The 17,886-nt window shown below is 38.4% G+C and overlaps 1 pseudogene; it reads right to left on the bottom strand.

Annotated features, from left to right (window-relative positions):
* Positions 1–7,370: 7,370 nt before the first annotated feature.
* Positions 7,371–9,131, bottom strand: LOC143631228 (F-box protein SKIP2 pseudogene; annotated as a pseudogene).
* Between the last annotated feature and the right edge of the window lie 8,755 nt (positions 9,132–17,886).

Raw genomic sequence — 17,886 nt, 5'->3', positions numbered from 1 at the left:
ATGTATCCCTAATTTTTATAGGGTAGTTTAGCGGTGAAGTAACACATTGACTTTATGTATTCTTGTTCGATTGTTCTCGAGATTTCGATAATATTGGATTTATCACATCCCAATGCGTTAATGACCATAAAGCATGTTGAGAATGTATATTCAGTTCAAAAACTTAAATAGTATAGTATTTAAACAAATATGTATTGAGCATGTTTCTTCAATCCACACTAGTATTGATCCACATACTATAACACTCCTTCATCCGGTCTAATGCATGCTTATATGATGAATTTTACGTTTTGCTAAATAATACATATAATATTATTGAATATGGTTGTATATTATGGTTTTATAACGGCTTAGAATACGGTTTTTAATTTATGATATTGTTAAATGTGAATATATTTTTTTAATTTGTTAAACCCGAAACCCAACCCGAATTAACCCGACCTGTTCAACCCGAAACCCGAACAAACCGACCCAAACAACCCGAAACCCGAATAAATAACCCGAAGAACACCCCTACGTTGAACGATCAAATTTTCTATTTTACAGCGAAAGTTAGGCGCCTAACAGTTTGCTAAAATAAAGTTGTAACATCCCATTATAAAGGTTTACTATTATGAATTTTTGTGGAATGTCTTATAGGTTCAAAATTTAAACGCTTAATTAAACTTGGGAATGCCAATATATGTGAGTTAAGTCGGATGCTCTGTGGGTTATACCCATATCGTATGTTTCTTTCCCACTTTTGTAAAAATACATTTATGCTTTCAAACTATTTCTAAAACATAAACATAGGTGCTCTGTCAGTTGGATGAACATTGCACCTGTCAGTTGGATGAACATTAAGTTCTGGGGTTATATTTTGCAAAATACTCGATACCCTTGATAATGTTCACCTATGTGAATGTGGAAGTGATGTTGCCCGCTTTGAGCTAAGGAGTTGGCATTAGAGCACTTTCAGAAATCAAGATAAGACACATGGCCGACCAAACAAGGTCAGCTTACACTGGATTGATTAGACTGAATGAATGGTTCAATCATTCTTTACCCAACTTAGACTTTGAGTGTTATTATTGCCTAAATGTTCAAGGTACAGTATTCCACTGTTTTAGAAACTTAGTCTATCTGAAAAAGGCGCGGGGAAAATATTTTCAAAAAGAATATGTATGCATTTGAGTCTTAGAAAAAAGAGAAGAGGGGGGGGGGGGGGGGGGGGCTTTTTTGAAAAACTACGTGTCCTTTTCTTGTTGAAACGATTGGGATAACCTATCCAGGGCATCCCTCTCTTGTTGAATTGATTGTGCCCGTGCTCAAGACCGAGGGCAACGTGACAGTTTGGATTGAAGCATTTAGCACTTGACATCACCACGGGTTGGTTGAGTCGTCGTGTACTATCTTGGTCCGTGTATGTAACTTGGTATGGTACCAATAAAGGACTACAACTAGACAGGATTCGCAACAAGGGGCTAAACATATGCATGGTCAGGCTTCAGGGTCAGCGAGGGGTCATATAACAAATAGATGTGATAGTTCAAACAAAATGGTGAGCTGCAAACTGGATATAAGGCCTGATAATTCCAAAAGTTCGATTGAAGCATCTGTTAAACGATAAGGCATCATTGACTTTCATGGGTGGATAGGTTTGATCTCGTGAGGAGGCTTTGGAGGAGGTCAAGATAATTAGAAGTATTTTAATTATGCTATGGTTTATCTATTATCTATGTTTATCTTTTTAAGTTTGTTTTTCAAATTAGTAGTGGTATTTGAATTGAGTTGGGAGTCTTGTAAGGGTCTATATAAACCCGTTCAGAATGTTTATTTCTGTGTGTTCTATTTCTTTTCAGTTTTAATAATAAAGAAAAGAGTCGCTCTTGAGTTTGAGCAGAGATAGGTTCTTGTGTTTGGTTTTCAGTACATAGTTTCACTTGTTCCACGTTTAACAAGTGGCATCAGAGCCAATCACCAAAGACGTTCGTTCGTATCTGATTCTTTTGATCGAGGTCCAGCCCATGGGATTAGTTTCACGATTGATTGCTTGTTTAAGCGATTGACTTGGCTGTAGGTTAAAAGAATCGTTCGGTGAAAAGAAAGAGTCAGACCCGAGAATTATGTCGGAATTCCAAGTCGTAGGAGGTGTGAAGAAATTGAACAATTCGAACTATAACATGTGGAAGACATGTATCAACGCTTACCTTCAAGGGCAAGATTTGTGGGAGATTGTCAATGGAGAAAGCATCGTGGAACCAAGGAATGATGTGAACGGGGCTATTGGGAAGTGGTGAGTAAAATCTGGTAAAGCCTTGTTTTATCTGAAAACAACAATTGAAGAAGAACTTTTAGAACACATCCAAGATTTCGAGACGCCAAAACCTGCATGGGATGCGTTAGCTGCTTTGTTCGCTAAGAAAAATGACTCAAGGCTTCAACTGCTGGAGAATGAGCTGCTTTCGATCAGTCAAAAAGATCTTACGATACCCCAGTATTTTCACAAAGTAAAAATGTTCTGTAGTGAGATTGGCGAGTTGGATCAAAAATCAAGAATTGGGGATGCTAGAATGAAGCGAATTATTATCCACGGGTTGAAACCCGAGTTTAGAAGTTTTGTTACAGCATTGCAGGGATAGGCGAACCAACCCTCTCTTGGTGAGTTCGAAAATTTGTTGGCATTCCAAGAAGCTTTGGCGAAGCAGATGGCTGGTGCAACGATTGGGTTGTCAAAAGATGTTGACCAAGCCCTACGCTGGGAAGGGAAGAAACGGGTTTCGAGCAGGAAAGTTCCATAATCGGAAGCATGAAGGGAAACAGAAACCGTGGGTTAAGAAAGATAAGGAGAAAGAAGAAAGAATCGGAGATAAGAAAAAGAATGTGGAAAATAAGAAGTTTTCTTTTCGGTGTTACAAATGTGGACGTAAGAGTCACATAGCGAAGAGATGCCCGTAAAATAACAAGAAGAAGGGAATAATGCTCTTTTAAACAAGATGACGAGTGGGATGCAAAGGCGTACTTCACTAAAATTGTCAATGCTCATGCATATTTGGCAACGGTTCAGCATAATTCTAACAACCTTGACGATTGGATAGTCGATTCTGGGTGTTCAAATCTTATGACGGGAGAGAAAGGTATGTTGTCTAATCCCATAGTATATGGTGGTAGCAAGGTTGTCGTTATTGTTGATAATTCTAGGCACTCGATCGCACATATCAAGAATGTAAGGATTCCAGCTGAGTCAAGCAAAAATGAGCTAACCCTAAAGGATGTGTATCACGTACCCGGGATGAAGAAAAACTTGTTGTCGGTACCACAACTCACCGATGCGGGTCATTACGTGTTGTTTGGACCTCATGATGTTAGAGTGTTTGATCACTTTGAAACATCAAGTAAACCAGTTCTGCAGGGAAAGAGGAAGGAGACGATGTATGTATTGTCAGCAGAATCAGCATATGTTGAAAAGACTCGCAGAAACGAAAACACTGATTTATGGCACCGACGCCTTGGGCACGTCGGTTTCAATAAGCTTGAAATTATGATGAAAAAGGAGACCGTAAGAGATCTACTAGTTCGTGATGTGCACCCGGATCAAGTATGTGCCGGTTGTCAGTTTGGGAAAGCGAAACATTAGCCGTTTGAATCATCGGATTTCAAGACTAGTGCTCCACTCGATCTCATACACACGGATGTCTTCGGAGCAGTAAAGAAACCATCATTAAGTGGTAAACGTTTTATGATCACATTCATTGATGACTACTCACGTTTTGTGTGGTAATATTTTATGCACCAGAAGTCAGAAGCCTTCGAGAAATTCAAAGATTTTAAGCTTGAGGTCAAACGTTTAACGGGGAAAGAAATAAAGGTTCAAATATCTGATGATGGTGGTGAGTACATGTCACATGAGTTTTCAAATTTTTTGATAACAAACAAAATTAGGAGGCAACTTACGTGTTCAAATACGCCTCAGCAGAACGGTATATTAGAGGGAAAGAACCGACATTTAGCTGAAGTTTCAGGAAGTGTGTTGCACGATAAGAATGTACCGGGAAGCTATTGGGCCGAGTCAATGATGACGGCAGCTTACGTAATTAATCGGCTTCCGCAACAAGGGCTCGAGTATACATCGCCGTATGAAAGATTGTTTGGGAAGAAACCAAGTGTTAGGCACCTGAAGGTTTTTCGATGCGTGTTTTATGTGTTTACTCCTAGCCACCTTCGTCACAAGTTAGAAAAGAAAGCTGTTCGGTGTATTATTGTGGGGTATGATGCCCAATGAAAAGGATGGCGGTGTTGTGACCCGGTAATAAGAAAATGCTACGTCTCTCGTAACGTAGTGTTTGATGAGATGTCGGCTTGGTGGACATCTGGTAAAGAAGCCCTACCCGATACTGATTTTTTAAAAGAAGAGTTGAATCATGTAAAGCTAAAGTTCAATAATGATTCTGATGGAGAAAACAACGAGTCAAGTTCGGTTCCAGAAACGAGTGAGGAAACTGGCCAAGTCCAGTCAGAACCGGTAACGGAAAGAAGATGGAGTCGAGAAAAGAGACCTAATCCACGGTATGCTAATGTTGTCTGGGTTGAAGAACGAATCATTGAACCAAATTCGTTTGTTGAAGCGAGTAAAAAGGTAGAATGGGTTGAAGCTATGAGAGTCGAGATGGAAGCTCTTAAAGCAAATCAAACCTGGGATTTAGTTCCATTACCGGAGGGCGCTAAACCAATTTCATGTAAATGGGTTTATAAAGTGAAACGCAAACCAGATGGCACGGTGGATCGGTATAAGGCTCGACTGGTAGCCCGGGGTTTTTCTCAGCAGCTTGGTTTAGATTATGAAGACACTTTCAGCCTAGTTGCTAAACTAACAACCGTGCGAACCGTGATAGCTCTAGCCGTAAGTAAAGGATAGAATATGTGGCAAATGGACATCAACAATGCGTTCTTGTATAGGAGTTTGGATCACACTATACACATGGTATAGCCGTCTGGATTTGTGAGCTCTAGCAATTCGAATTATGTGTGTAGATTAAAGAAAGCGTTGTATGGTTTAAAGCAGTCACCACGCGCATGGTTCGGGAAGATGGCAGAATTTCTTGAACATAGTGGGTTTTCAATAACAACCTCATATTCAAGTTTGTTTGTCAAAACCATGGGAACTAAAATAGTTGTGGTGTTGGTTTATGTTGATGACTTAATAATCACTGGAGACGCTAAAGGATGTGATTGACCAACTAAAAGAGAACTTAAACAATAGGTATAAGTTGAAGGATCTAGGCCGGTTACAACATTTCCTTGGACTAGAACTCGAGTATAAAGAAGCTTCGGTAATCTTACATCAAAGGAGGTATGTGATAAATTTGTTACAGAAGTTTGGATTAAATTGTTGTAAACCGGCTGCAACTCTGATCGATGTGAACACCAAGTTGTATTCGGAAGACGGAACCGAGCTAGAAGATCCTACTGAGTATCAGCAGATGGTGGGAAGTTTAATTTATCTTACTCTAACAAGGCCTGATATCGCGTTCGCGGTTGGTGTTCTAAGCCGTTTCATGCAAACTCCAAGAAAGCCTCACATGTATGCCATGCAACGAGTCTTGAAGTATGTTAAGTCAACATATAGATGTGGTGTTGAGTTTAAGAGGGAGTCATGTGTTAAGCTTAGAGGCTTTTGTGATGCCGATTATGTCGGCGACCCGGGAAGTAGAAAGTCAACTTCGGGATATGTGTTTTTGCTCGGTTCAAGTGCTATATCGTGGTGTAGTAAGAGATAGCCGATTGTGTCTCTTTCAACTACAGAAGCTGAGTATCGTGCTTCAGCACTAGCAGCTCAAGAGTTGGTATGGCTTGTTCGATTGTTGAAGGAATTAGGACAGAATGTTGAGCGTGGTGTGGAATTATTTTGTGATAATAAGTCAGCAATTCAGTTAGCTGAGAATCCAGTGTTTCACGCTCGTACTAAGCATGTGGAGGTACATTATCATTTTGTTCGTGAAAAAGTGTTGAAGGGAGAGATTGACTTGCAGTATGTAGAGACAAGAAAACAACTAGCTGATATGTTCACGAAGGGGTTACCGGGTGCTAAGTTAAAAGAGTTTTGTGCCAATATGGGAATGAGTATGGTCGATGTTGAGAGGGAGTGTTAAACAATAAGGCATCATCGACTTTCATGGGTGGATAGGTTTGATCTCGTGGGGAGGCTTTGGAGGAGGTTAAAGATAATTAAAAGTATTTTAATTATGCTATGGTTTATCTATTATCTATGTTTATCTTTTTAAGTTTGTTTTTTCAAATTAGTAGTAGACAAGAAAACAACTAGCTGATATGTTCACGAAGGGGTTACCGGGTGCTAAGTTAAAAGAGTTTTGTGCCAATATGGGAATGAGTATGGTCGATGTTGAGAGGGAGTGTTAAACAATAAGGCATCATCGACTTTCATGGGTGGATAGGTTTGATCTCGTGGGGAGGCTTTGGAGGAGGTTAAAGATAATTAAAAGTATTTTAATTATGCTATGGTTTATCTATTATCTATGTTTATCTTTTTAAGTTTGTTTTTCAAATTAGTAGTAGTATTTGAATTGAGTTGGGAGTCTTGTAAGGGTCTATATAAACCCGTTCAAAATGTTTATTTCTGTGTGTTCTATTTCTTTTCAGTTTTAATAATAAAGAAAAGAGTCACTCTTGAGTTTGAGCAGAGATAGGTTCTTGTGTTTGGTTTCCAGTACTTGGTTTCACTTGTTCCACGTTTAACAGCATCTTGCAGTTCACATCGCCACGGGCCAGTTGAGAGTCACCCTTTACTATCTTGGTTCGTGTATGTAACTTGGTACGGTGCCAATTTAGGATCACGATCAGTGACGAAGCTTGGGCTTAATCACAGCACTGCCCGTAGTCACAGACCCAATATCTCGGGTGTGACTGTGCTCAATTCCGATAAAAATTTTCGTACAAAACTAAGCGAAAAAATCGCCCCTGACTACGACTAGATAGGTTTGCAACAAGGGGCTAAACGTATGTATGGTTGGGCGTCAAGGTTCGCAAGGGGTCATATAACGAATAGATGTGATGGGTCTAACAAAGTGGTCAGCCGCAAACTGGATATAAGGCTGACAACACAAACCCAACACATCACCATCTTTACAAGTAAGTTACATCCAATTCCTTTAAAAAAGCTATTTAAGGTCACGCTTTTGAGTCACTCTTCCAACAATGCCTCACCAACTGAATTTTTACCCAACTCTTCAAGAAACAGGGTTCCACACATTGTGATTGTGTGTTGTATCTAACATACCATCAAAGTAGGGCACCTAAGAAGTGCAATATGGGTATTATAAAAAACTATTATTACAAACAAGCCTAATTGTTAAAATCCAACCATATGTAAGATGAAAAGGAAAGCGAATTAATTAATAAAGATCAAGAAATTGTAATCATAAATATATAAAAATGTAAAACATCTCATTTGTAAGATGAAAAAGAAAGCGAATAAATTAACATAGTCTTGATCTTAGAAGTTACAACAAACACATAAACTTGACTATGGTATGATTAGTTACCATTAGAGCTGCTTTGACCAACTGACCACCTCCTGAAAGTGCTAGTCACGAAACCCCTGCCACCAAGAAGCCCAAATCGCGTCTTGAAAATGGACCCTCGACCACTAGAGCTAGTAGCCAACGACTCCGGGTTCACTGCAGCCAGTGACTCAACCGGTTGGTCCTCTCGTGCACCACTTTCACTAACGGTTACATCCACATTCTCACCTTCAACCGCGCACACATCCAAATTAACCACCAAAGACCCCCTTATAGACTTCAACCAATCCCCAACTTCACCGGTCACATTCCTACATTTCTTCACCTTAATCTTAACCAAATTCGGACACCCGAAAGCAAAAGCCCCAATCCCTTCATCGGAAACCGGACACCCTTTAATGCAAACCTTCTTCAAAGCAACACATTTCGACGCAATACAAGAAATCTCACCATCCGATATCGTATCACTCCCACATAAAGCCAATCTTTCCAACTTCTTACAATTCATAGCAATAGCTTCCAAACTTATCGAGCTCGGGTTCACACCTATCAAAACCAGCTCTTGAAGATTTACACTATGTTTCGCAATCGCAATTAGTGCTTCATTCCCTATCCTATTCGTCTTCCAACCGTCAATATGAAGCTTCCTCAACAACTTACATCTCCCCGCAACATTAACCACGCCCATATTAGTACAATCCGGAGTCTTAACAATGTGCAAAATCTCCAAATTAGAACAATTAGCTAAAGCCGATAAACCCGAATCACTCACCTGAACTCTCTCCAAATGAACCTCAACCAACGACCGATCCGAATCTGAACCCACAACCGATTCCAACAACTTATCCCAATCACCTAAACACCTAAGCAACTTCAAGGTTTTCAAATTCTTCGAACCCGCAATCAACGGGCCGAATAACTGACCGTTATAAAGCTCCTTAAGCAGTATAGATCTAAGCGAACCACCAACCGCACCGGGACCGATAACCTCTGGTGCTCCACCGTCGGTGATGCCACGCAAGCGCTTAACCGACAACTCTTCAAGAGAATAACAATTATCAAGCAACGCATTCATACCTTTGGCGCCAAAAGTACACGACCCACATGAAAATTTCTTCAATTGCTTGCAGTTCTTGGCCAACGCCGCCATACCCAGATCGGTGATTTCACGGCAGCCGCGAAGCTTCAGGCGCGTGAGTCTCCGGCACCGGAACGAGATCAAAATCAGACCGTTGTCGTCTATGCTGACGGATCTACGGTCACATCGCAAGGAGAGTTTTGTAACGGAATCGAAGCGTGAAAATAGTGAAGGAATAAAAGGAACGATTTCCGACTGGGCGTTGAGACTGAGGCGGTAGCGGCTTTGGCCTTCGACTAGTAACCATCGTTTGGAAACCAGTGAACACCGTTTCCGGTCACCGGAGTTTAGAAACTGGAAAACTAAGGCTAAACAATCGTCAGGTATATCAGAAGTGTAGTCAACGGTTGAATCGGGAAATTTGGCAAGTGGGTTTTGGTCGGAGTGGGTGAAATCGGGCATCTCCGGTAAGAGAGTGACGGCCGGCGGCGGCGGCGATTGGGTGGAGGAAGATTGGCCCATCCAGGTGGAAATTGAAATGGTCAGTCTTTAAAATATTAATATATATTTTTGGTTTATTGTTTGGTTGGGTTTATTTATAAATATGGATATGTGTGAGTGGGTGGAAAATGGGTTTGAATGGTCGACCGGCCCGACGTGAATTGGAATATTAATTTTTAGAACACGTATTGAACTTTGACTTTCAGATAAACATAAACCGGCGAAAGGGTCATTTGAAATTTCGTTTTTGATTTTGTGTGTTGACCGCCGTTGTTTGTATCAATTCTAAAAAGGATAGTAAATTTTATTAGTAAGTTTATGAACATTAATACATAATTATGATATTAAATATTATCATCCTATTCTAATTAAGTAAAACATGTGTCACTTTCATTTCTATCAATTTGATTCTTTTTCCGCTCGAACCCTATTCTCTATTCTGATTTCCTGATGAAAATAGTGGATCGTCAAGATCCTATTCCTGACCCACAACTGACCTAATATGCGGATCATATAAGATTTCCTAAATCAAAGCCCTAACCCTCTCGTACTCTCATCACCGTTCATTATTCTCCATTAAACAATCTGGTTGTCGATCTTTGAGGTATTGATTATATGTCTCATTTGTTTCATCGTTGTTTTTCCGTTATCTATAGCGATTTCAAACCTATGTAATCGATTGTATTTGTTCTTAGGTAAAATGACTATTAGTTTAATCAAATTGATTACTCTTTGATTTGCCCATAAAAAAAATTAAATTAGTAAGTTATAAACGATTAACACATAAATGTGGTATTAAATACTATTAATTATTAAATTAAGTATAGCATGGGTAGTTTAAGAAAAAGCATAACTAAATGATATCTTTTAATTATGATAGAGCATGCACACCTATACTATTATGGTTGCCTTCCATGACTGGCTATGTGAAACATGTGTCTGGTTTACTACCACGAACTTCAACACAACATATTCAATAGAATCCTGGTCCAACAACCTAGAACGATTTGAACTAATTGAAATAGAATCAATAGCATTTGAACTAATTGTATGGTGATTAGTGATTTGTAAGGTATTTCACGAGCTTCACCATCTAGAGCAAACACTTTTACGAGAGTTGCACATTGTGATTCTTTACTAATGTGTAAACTAAATTCTTTGATTGCTGGTATTGATTCCACGATCGATTTGATGGTAGTTGCTGCTCTAAACGACTTATTTCACTAATAACGATATGTGATAACTGCTACAGTAATCGGTCGAATCATGATTCAGTCAGAAGCCCTGACACATCATCAAAATAATTGTAAGTTGGAATAAGGTTCATCTTCGCATGATACAACTCAAAACTATTTATTACCCTGCCAAAAAGAGATGGCTGGTCACTAGTCATCATGCCAGCTTTCGTGTTACTCGAATAGAGTTATTAGTATTTGAAAATTTTTAAATTGAATTCTGTTAAAAATAAAAAAGCAGGTTGAATAAAATTATTCGAATGCATGTGTTCTAAGAATAAAACGAATTAAAAAATTAAAAAAAAAAAGTCAAAAATTCAAAATTATGAAAAAGAGCAGAATCTCTTTTCTAAAAGTTTACTTGAAAATAATGCTTGACAATTCTTTTAAGAAAACTAATCTTTAAGGCCCATGTATTGAAGCCCAACCCACTAACTCTATTATAGTGTGAAAATTTGAATTGACATTTGGTTTTGATTAGAAGCCTATTCAAATTGAATTCAGGGAGTGTTTGGGTAAGCTTTTAAAACTTACTTATTTGCTTGTTGAAAAGCAAGATATGTTTGGTAAGGCTCCTATAAAAGCTTCAAATTTGAGCTTTTCAAAAGTTGTTTTTACTTTTCAAAAAACAAATAAGCAAAAAAAGCAATTTTAAAAGCTCACCCAAGCACCCCTTCAATCATCAATTAAATTCGATTCAATTTAATTTTTAAACACACATAGTCTTGAATTCACTCATACACATGATATGTACCCATGAGTAGCACTTGAAGAGTGACTACCAGATTGAAAAGCGATCTTGTTGCGCCGATCACAACACTTGAACCTCATATCTAACCGTTCTTTTTTGTTGAGCATGTACATCACCATTGAGGGGGGGGGGGGGGGGGAATGCACTCATTTTCATGTTATTGATTACAAAGAGAAGGTAGTCTTTGTCACTTCGTGACAATCTTCCTAGTTATGAATAGGCTATCTATAAGATTATAATAAGAATTATACGGACTCTCATCAAATCGTATTTCTCAATTATGTCGAGTATTGTAATAAATCTAACTAATATATTGTTTCTAGTATTTAAATTAAATCATGTTGCATTCTATCAAAGTATAATAACGACTACAATGTTAATAGTTTTTTTCGTTGGAAAATATATATTCCTTGCAATTGTATCTTGTTCATTATATTAAACAAACGTTAATCAATGTTGCGAAAACATCATAAATACATTATTGGTAAAAGTGCTATAAACATGAAGCCATGAAGGTAAGTAAATAGAAATATAATAATAATAATATTAATATGAGTTTTTGTCTTTCTTTTACATAAAGCACGTAAAGAGAGAGGAATGCAGGCAAGCACAAAGGGCCGGGGTTTTCACGGCGTTCTGTTTTCGATACATGTATCTTTTTCTTTTTTGATGTTTGTCAGTTTTTTATGTTTAAGCTTGCACAACAAACAGTGTAAGGATATTATATGATCTTGTATCTTTGGTCAGTTAGGTGTCATGGTTAAGAGTATACATTTCATATGCCTGCCTGCTCACAACATGGGTTGTACTACACGTCTGTATTTATTATACCAAACTTTAATTTACTTTCTTAAGGGTATGTTTGGCAAAACTAGCTGGTGGCTCTTAACTAGAAGTTGGTAGCTGTAACTTTATTTATATATTTAGGTGTTTGGCTGAGTAGCTGGAGCTTTTAATAAAAGTAATTGGGTGCCCGCACGGTGTGGCGAAGTGCGCGCGCAACCTGACATCAACCGCATAATTATTGTCGGTACGTGATTCACTTGATAATAGTGCATACATAACCCAAATGCAAACATGTAATTCGTGCAAAGGCAATAAGCGTGTAACCTGTGACGAAAATCAAGAAACAAAGCTCAAATTTACAGTAATTTTAAATAGATAATTTTTTAAGCCAGCCTCTTTGGATCTGAAACCCTTTCTAACCCGACACCGTTTTAACCTGAAACATGTTCTAATCTGGCCCCTTTTGATTCAAAATCGTACCGACACGAACCAAACTAAACTAACCCTTTTACCCTTTTTGTATCGACTCGTTCCGACTCTAATTTGGTCTTACACATGCCTCGAGCTCGTCTGACTCGACTTGTTGTCAATCATAACCGGTAATCACGTATTATACTAATTTTTTAAAGTCAAAGAAGTATAACAGTATCATATTCAAATTAAAGAGAATAAAATGTTTTTTATGATGTAATTTGTTTAAAAAATATTAACGTGTGAAAAAGCTATGGTCTTTTAAATAGTCATGGGGTAGTTGGTTTTGAATAAGGGTAAAATATTTAACTATTATATAAATTTATAAAAGTTGATGAAAATTCAAATACCAAACTTGTAAATTCAAATGTAAAAGCTTCTAGCTTTTTCTCAAACGCTGGTAGTTACAAGCTTTTAGTATTTTAATTACTTAAATAACCTTCCAAAATAAGTACATTTAATATTATTTTTTTAGTTATGTCCATTTGGTCATTTTATACATTTTATTAAAGCTTCAGCTACTCTGCTAAGCCAAACTTCAAAATATATCTAAAAAACTACAGCTACTAGCTATCAGCTTCAAGCTACCAGCCACCAACTTCCAACTACATCTACCAGCTAGTTTTGCCAAACATACCTGTAGTAGCGTTTAAATATGGAGCTTTTCTCCAAACTTAAGAGCTTGAACCTTCTTCAACCAAACAAAGCTTTTTATTGAGGATGAGCTTTTTCTTAAAAGCTTAAAGCTAGAAGCTCTTAAAAGCTCTTTGTCAAACATATTCTAAGAGCGTGTTATATAGTTATAATAAGATGCAATGTTTTTAGACCCGGACCGTATGCCTTACTAGGTTATAGGTTGGACTGAACATTAACCCGGATGATGTTATAAATATTATATATATATATAGGGGAGGGTTCAAATGAAAACCCTTAAGTTTCATAAAAACTATAAGAACCACTCTCAATCAATCAAAATTTTTTATTTTAAACTTTTTATTTTTTATATAAAAGGTTAATATGGTAATTTTTACATCATTTTAATTTTATTTAAGATTTTTTTAATCCAAATTTCTCTCCTTATTTAACTTATTAGTTGACTAAGGTTATGTTTGTTTTTGCTTAAAACATCTGCAATAGGCTTATGTATACGATAAGCTTCTGAAAACTGTTTTTTTTAAAGTAAAGTGCAAGAATCGTCCCAAGGTTTGGTCACTTTTACGATTTTCGTCCAAAAAGTTTGTTTTTTGCTATTGAACTATTAAGGTTTCCGAATTATTGCCAATGTCGTCCAATCAATAACTCTGTTAGTTTTTTAACGTTTAGTCAAGGGTAAAACGGTCATTTCAATTTGTTTAATATTTATTAATTATTTTTAACAAAAATTAAACAAACCAAACCATCCCATCCACTATCATCTGATGTTCGGGTATTTTGTATATATATTAATGTGTTAATTATGTAGTTTTGTTTAGTATATTGTTAGAACTTTGGTACTTCATACGTGTTTTTGTATTTCAGGTCATTGATCGTTAAAGATGCTAAATTGGAGACTTGTACGAGCATGGAATGATATCTCGGAAATAACGGAGCATAAATTGAAGTCTTAGGAAGTTTTAGAAGGATTCGGGAGGAGTTTGGATGAGAAACCTAAAGTCGATGCTAAAACAGAACAAGATGGGTTCACAAAAAGCGACCAGGAAGTAAAACGAGCATATCCTGGGCTAGAAAATGAGTTACGGAACCCATAATATATGAATTTTGGGTTTCTCAATGAGAGGAATCCTAAAATGAGGTTACCTACCATCGCATAGCGCGATGGGATGGTCATATGACCATCGCGCTATGCGATGGTCCGCACAGACGGGAAAGTTAGGGTTTTGAGTTTGTATTCGTTTTGACGACCCTAGACGCCATTATTCACTTTCCGGGCGATTTTCAGAGCAGCAAGGAGGGACACCATCACTTCCAATCATCTCAAGGCATCATACATGTTCTACCACATCATAACCAAAGCCCGAGAGATGCCGAGACGCGGCTAGATCCTTCGAGTCATGCCAGGGATATAGAGTATTGTATCTTTCAGTTTTTCTCATGTATTAAAAACGAATTAATTGCAACCATCTTTGATTAATCTATGAGTATTGATGTCTAGTATTATTGTGCACTCAGTCGGTTTAGGTTTATTTCGATTAGAACAATTATTGTGCCAGTTGCTATGATAATTGCTTATAGGATTGTTTTGACTAGTTGAATATGATGAAGCATACATTTGCCCTTAGTTGAGTCACACTGGCAGGGACCGTTTGATAACCAGTGCCGTGTGTTTGCGAGCATGGATGCCTAAGGTTTATCTAGTTAGTCAGTTTGTGTTGATCATCGATTGTTAATCTGTTAAGTTGCATGAGATAGTTGTTTGCTTACTTGCTTGAATTCCCGGGTGTGACTTGTCTTTGTTAATTGTTCGAAAGTTGTTTACTTGTTTAATCAATATTAAAACCAAACTGTTTGCTAGTGTGATCAGCACTTCGTCAATTGAATCACTTCATAATGTTAGGAATCATTTTCACTGCACACTGACCACATACTCCTCGTGGTTCGACACCCTACTTACCCTAGCTTTGGTTAGGTTATTTGGACCCTGAATTAATTGTTTTTTACTAGATAGAATCATCATCTTCCTCCCTTATCAACCCCAACCTACCTCACACACTCACCTGCGACAACTTCACACATCGTCCCTCACAATGATTTGAGTGATACTGTTTATCTTCTTCTAACCAAACACCACCACCACCATTTGAAACCTTTCCGACGAATCTACTTCAGACAAAGGAACTCGGATCCTTTTTTGCTTTCCCGACATAGGGAACTCCTTGGGAGGTGTGCCGGAGAAAACAAAGAACGTAGCGGCGAAGGGGAATCGTTTTGGTTTTCGGGTGTGGAACGAATGATTGCATGTGGCGGCGATGGGTTTTCTGACTGAAATTGTTCGAACCATATACAGTCAAATTCACAAGACAAAATTACAGAATTTTGTTTCAGGGGAGATTTGGGAATATGGCTTATTAATCGATCGAAATGGGATGGTGGTGCCAATGGTGCTCGCCGGAAAAAGTGGTCGGGCATGTGAGTAAGAAAACGTGAGGGAAATGATGGAAATTCTTTGGTGGGTCCATAGCTATTTTATATTTAGTTTTATGTTTTTTTTAATATTCAATTAGAAAAAGAGTTAAAAATATAAACTAAAAAGACATTTATATCCTTGAGTTAATGATGAAAATTAACAGAGTTAATGATTTGGACGTAATTGGCAAGAAGTTAGAAATCTTAATGGTTCAGTTGCAAAAAAAAAAACTTTTTTGAACTGAAGTCGCATTATTTAACAAAACTCAAGGACGAGTTTGACACTTTACTCTTTTTTAAATAAGATCTGCAAACTTTTTTTATGGTTTTAAAAAATAAGCTATTATTTAACTTTTTCACACATCTTCACACTTCTTAACATCTTATCAACACCCAATGTCCAACACCACCACCACCCATCGTGCGCCACTGCCACCACCACCACCGTCCACCATCACCCACCGTCCATCACCACCACCACCGACCGCCCGCCACCACCACCATCCATCACCACCACCACCCACCGTCCGCCACAACCACCGTCCACTACCACCACCACCTACCACCACCATCCATCACCACCACCACCGTCCATCCGCTACCACCACCACCCTCCACCACCACCACCACCCACCGTCCCTCACCACCACCGTCCATCACCACCACCACCCACCGTCTGTCATCACCACCACCACCCACCGTCCACTCCCGCCACCCACCACCACCACCGTCCACCACCCACCACCACCGTCCATCACCACCACCACCACCACCATCGTTCATCACCACCACCACCCACCCACCCATCTTCTATTACCACCACCCAGCGTCCGCCACCACCACCACCTACCATCTGCCACCAACACCGTCCACCACCCACCACGATCACCGTCCACCACCCACCATCCGCCACCACCACCGCCCACCGCCCCCCACCAACTATTTTACTAGTCTACAGACGTTAAATGACTTCTATATGCTGTAATATGTATGATATGTAACTAATTTTCAGCTTATGCAGACGATACCCAGTTTATAAAACAAACAGTATTATATTTTCATATAGCAGAGTTTCAGAGCACATCTTCAGTTGCAGACATAAAATCAGATGAAATCAGATTGCAAACAGTTTTTGTCTTCAAAAACAAACAGCACCTAATTCTCATCTCTCATCATCTCTGCCACAAAAATCCACCACTACCGGCCAACAAGGAGACCACCGTCAGTCGCCATCGCCAACCAGTAGCACCACCCCTTTTTCGCATCAAGGTTTGTAGAAGGTTCGGTTGATTTGATTTGATACAAGGTCGAGGTTTAATATGTTCTTCGATGGATTTTGACTTTATATCCAAACCCTTAAACCTGAAAATAAAGAAACCAAACCATCTGATTTAAAGATGAAGATTGGCATAACCATTTGATTTTTGCGAAAATTATAGTAGGCATTCGAAGATTGTTTGAGCAATTTAATTCAGAGATGAAGATTGGCAGAATCATTCGACATCACAATTAATCTCTTTTTTCATGATATTTTTTAATATTTGGTTAGCATCAATTTTGTCATATTCCATAGAGTTTATTTTGTTGGACTTTAAGGTTGTATCTTTATTGATTACATACAATTGTTTAGAATTCGATAAATGAAATGATGTATTGGTTTCTGAGAAAAGATCAATTATCATTCCTTCTTTCAGTTGATTTTCAGGTTGGAATTTTATTTAAATTGGTTTAAATTATCACCACTTTCATGTTAGTGGAATTACATTATATTTTGCATTTCTCCTTTCAAGGTTTGTAACCGAAATAAGTATGTAACATCTATATAAGCTATATATGTTATGGATGAGCTCGGTATACCGAAAATAACGATTTCAAAAATAACAAAATTTTGATACTATTCAGCCGGCTGTACCTTCTAAAGAACCTACCTTCGGCTATAAATACTCCAACACCTTGGAATGGTAAGGACATCATCTGATATCTCATTCTTATCTAGCAATCTCTTAATATACACTTATATTCAAAGCAATCTAGTCTGATTCTCACGCCGGAGGGTAGTCACAAGGAGGAACCCTCCCCTTCTCAGTGACGAGCTTACGGTGTCTGTTTTGCAGGTCACCTGAAGAACAACCTTCTCTGCCAGACCTCATCTTCGTGGGAAACATTACTTAACCCCCAGATTATCCATAATCTGCCCCGGGTCACTTAGTGTTTCTTCATTGGCGCCATCCGTGCATAAAAGCTAGAGCTAATTCTTAGTTTTTTCAAAATTTCTGAAGAAATGGTTAACGTTACTCCGGTCCCAAGGCCAGTAAGTGACCAAGAAACCCCGGTGACCACAACCCCAGTAACTGGGAACACCGGCGGTTATACAAATCTTACGAACACTACCCCGGCTACCCAAGCCGGGGCAAGTGCAGTAAA

Source organism: Bidens hawaiensis, unplaced genomic scaffold (genome assembly GCF_021521415.1).
Source record: "Bidens hawaiensis isolate Kalapana, Puna unplaced genomic scaffold, B.hawaiensis_p1.1 tig00005959_1, whole genome shotgun sequence".
Lineage (NCBI taxonomy): Eukaryota > Viridiplantae > Streptophyta > Magnoliopsida > Asterales > Asteraceae > Bidens > Bidens hawaiensis.
This window is presented reverse-complemented; position numbering and strand designations above follow the sequence as displayed.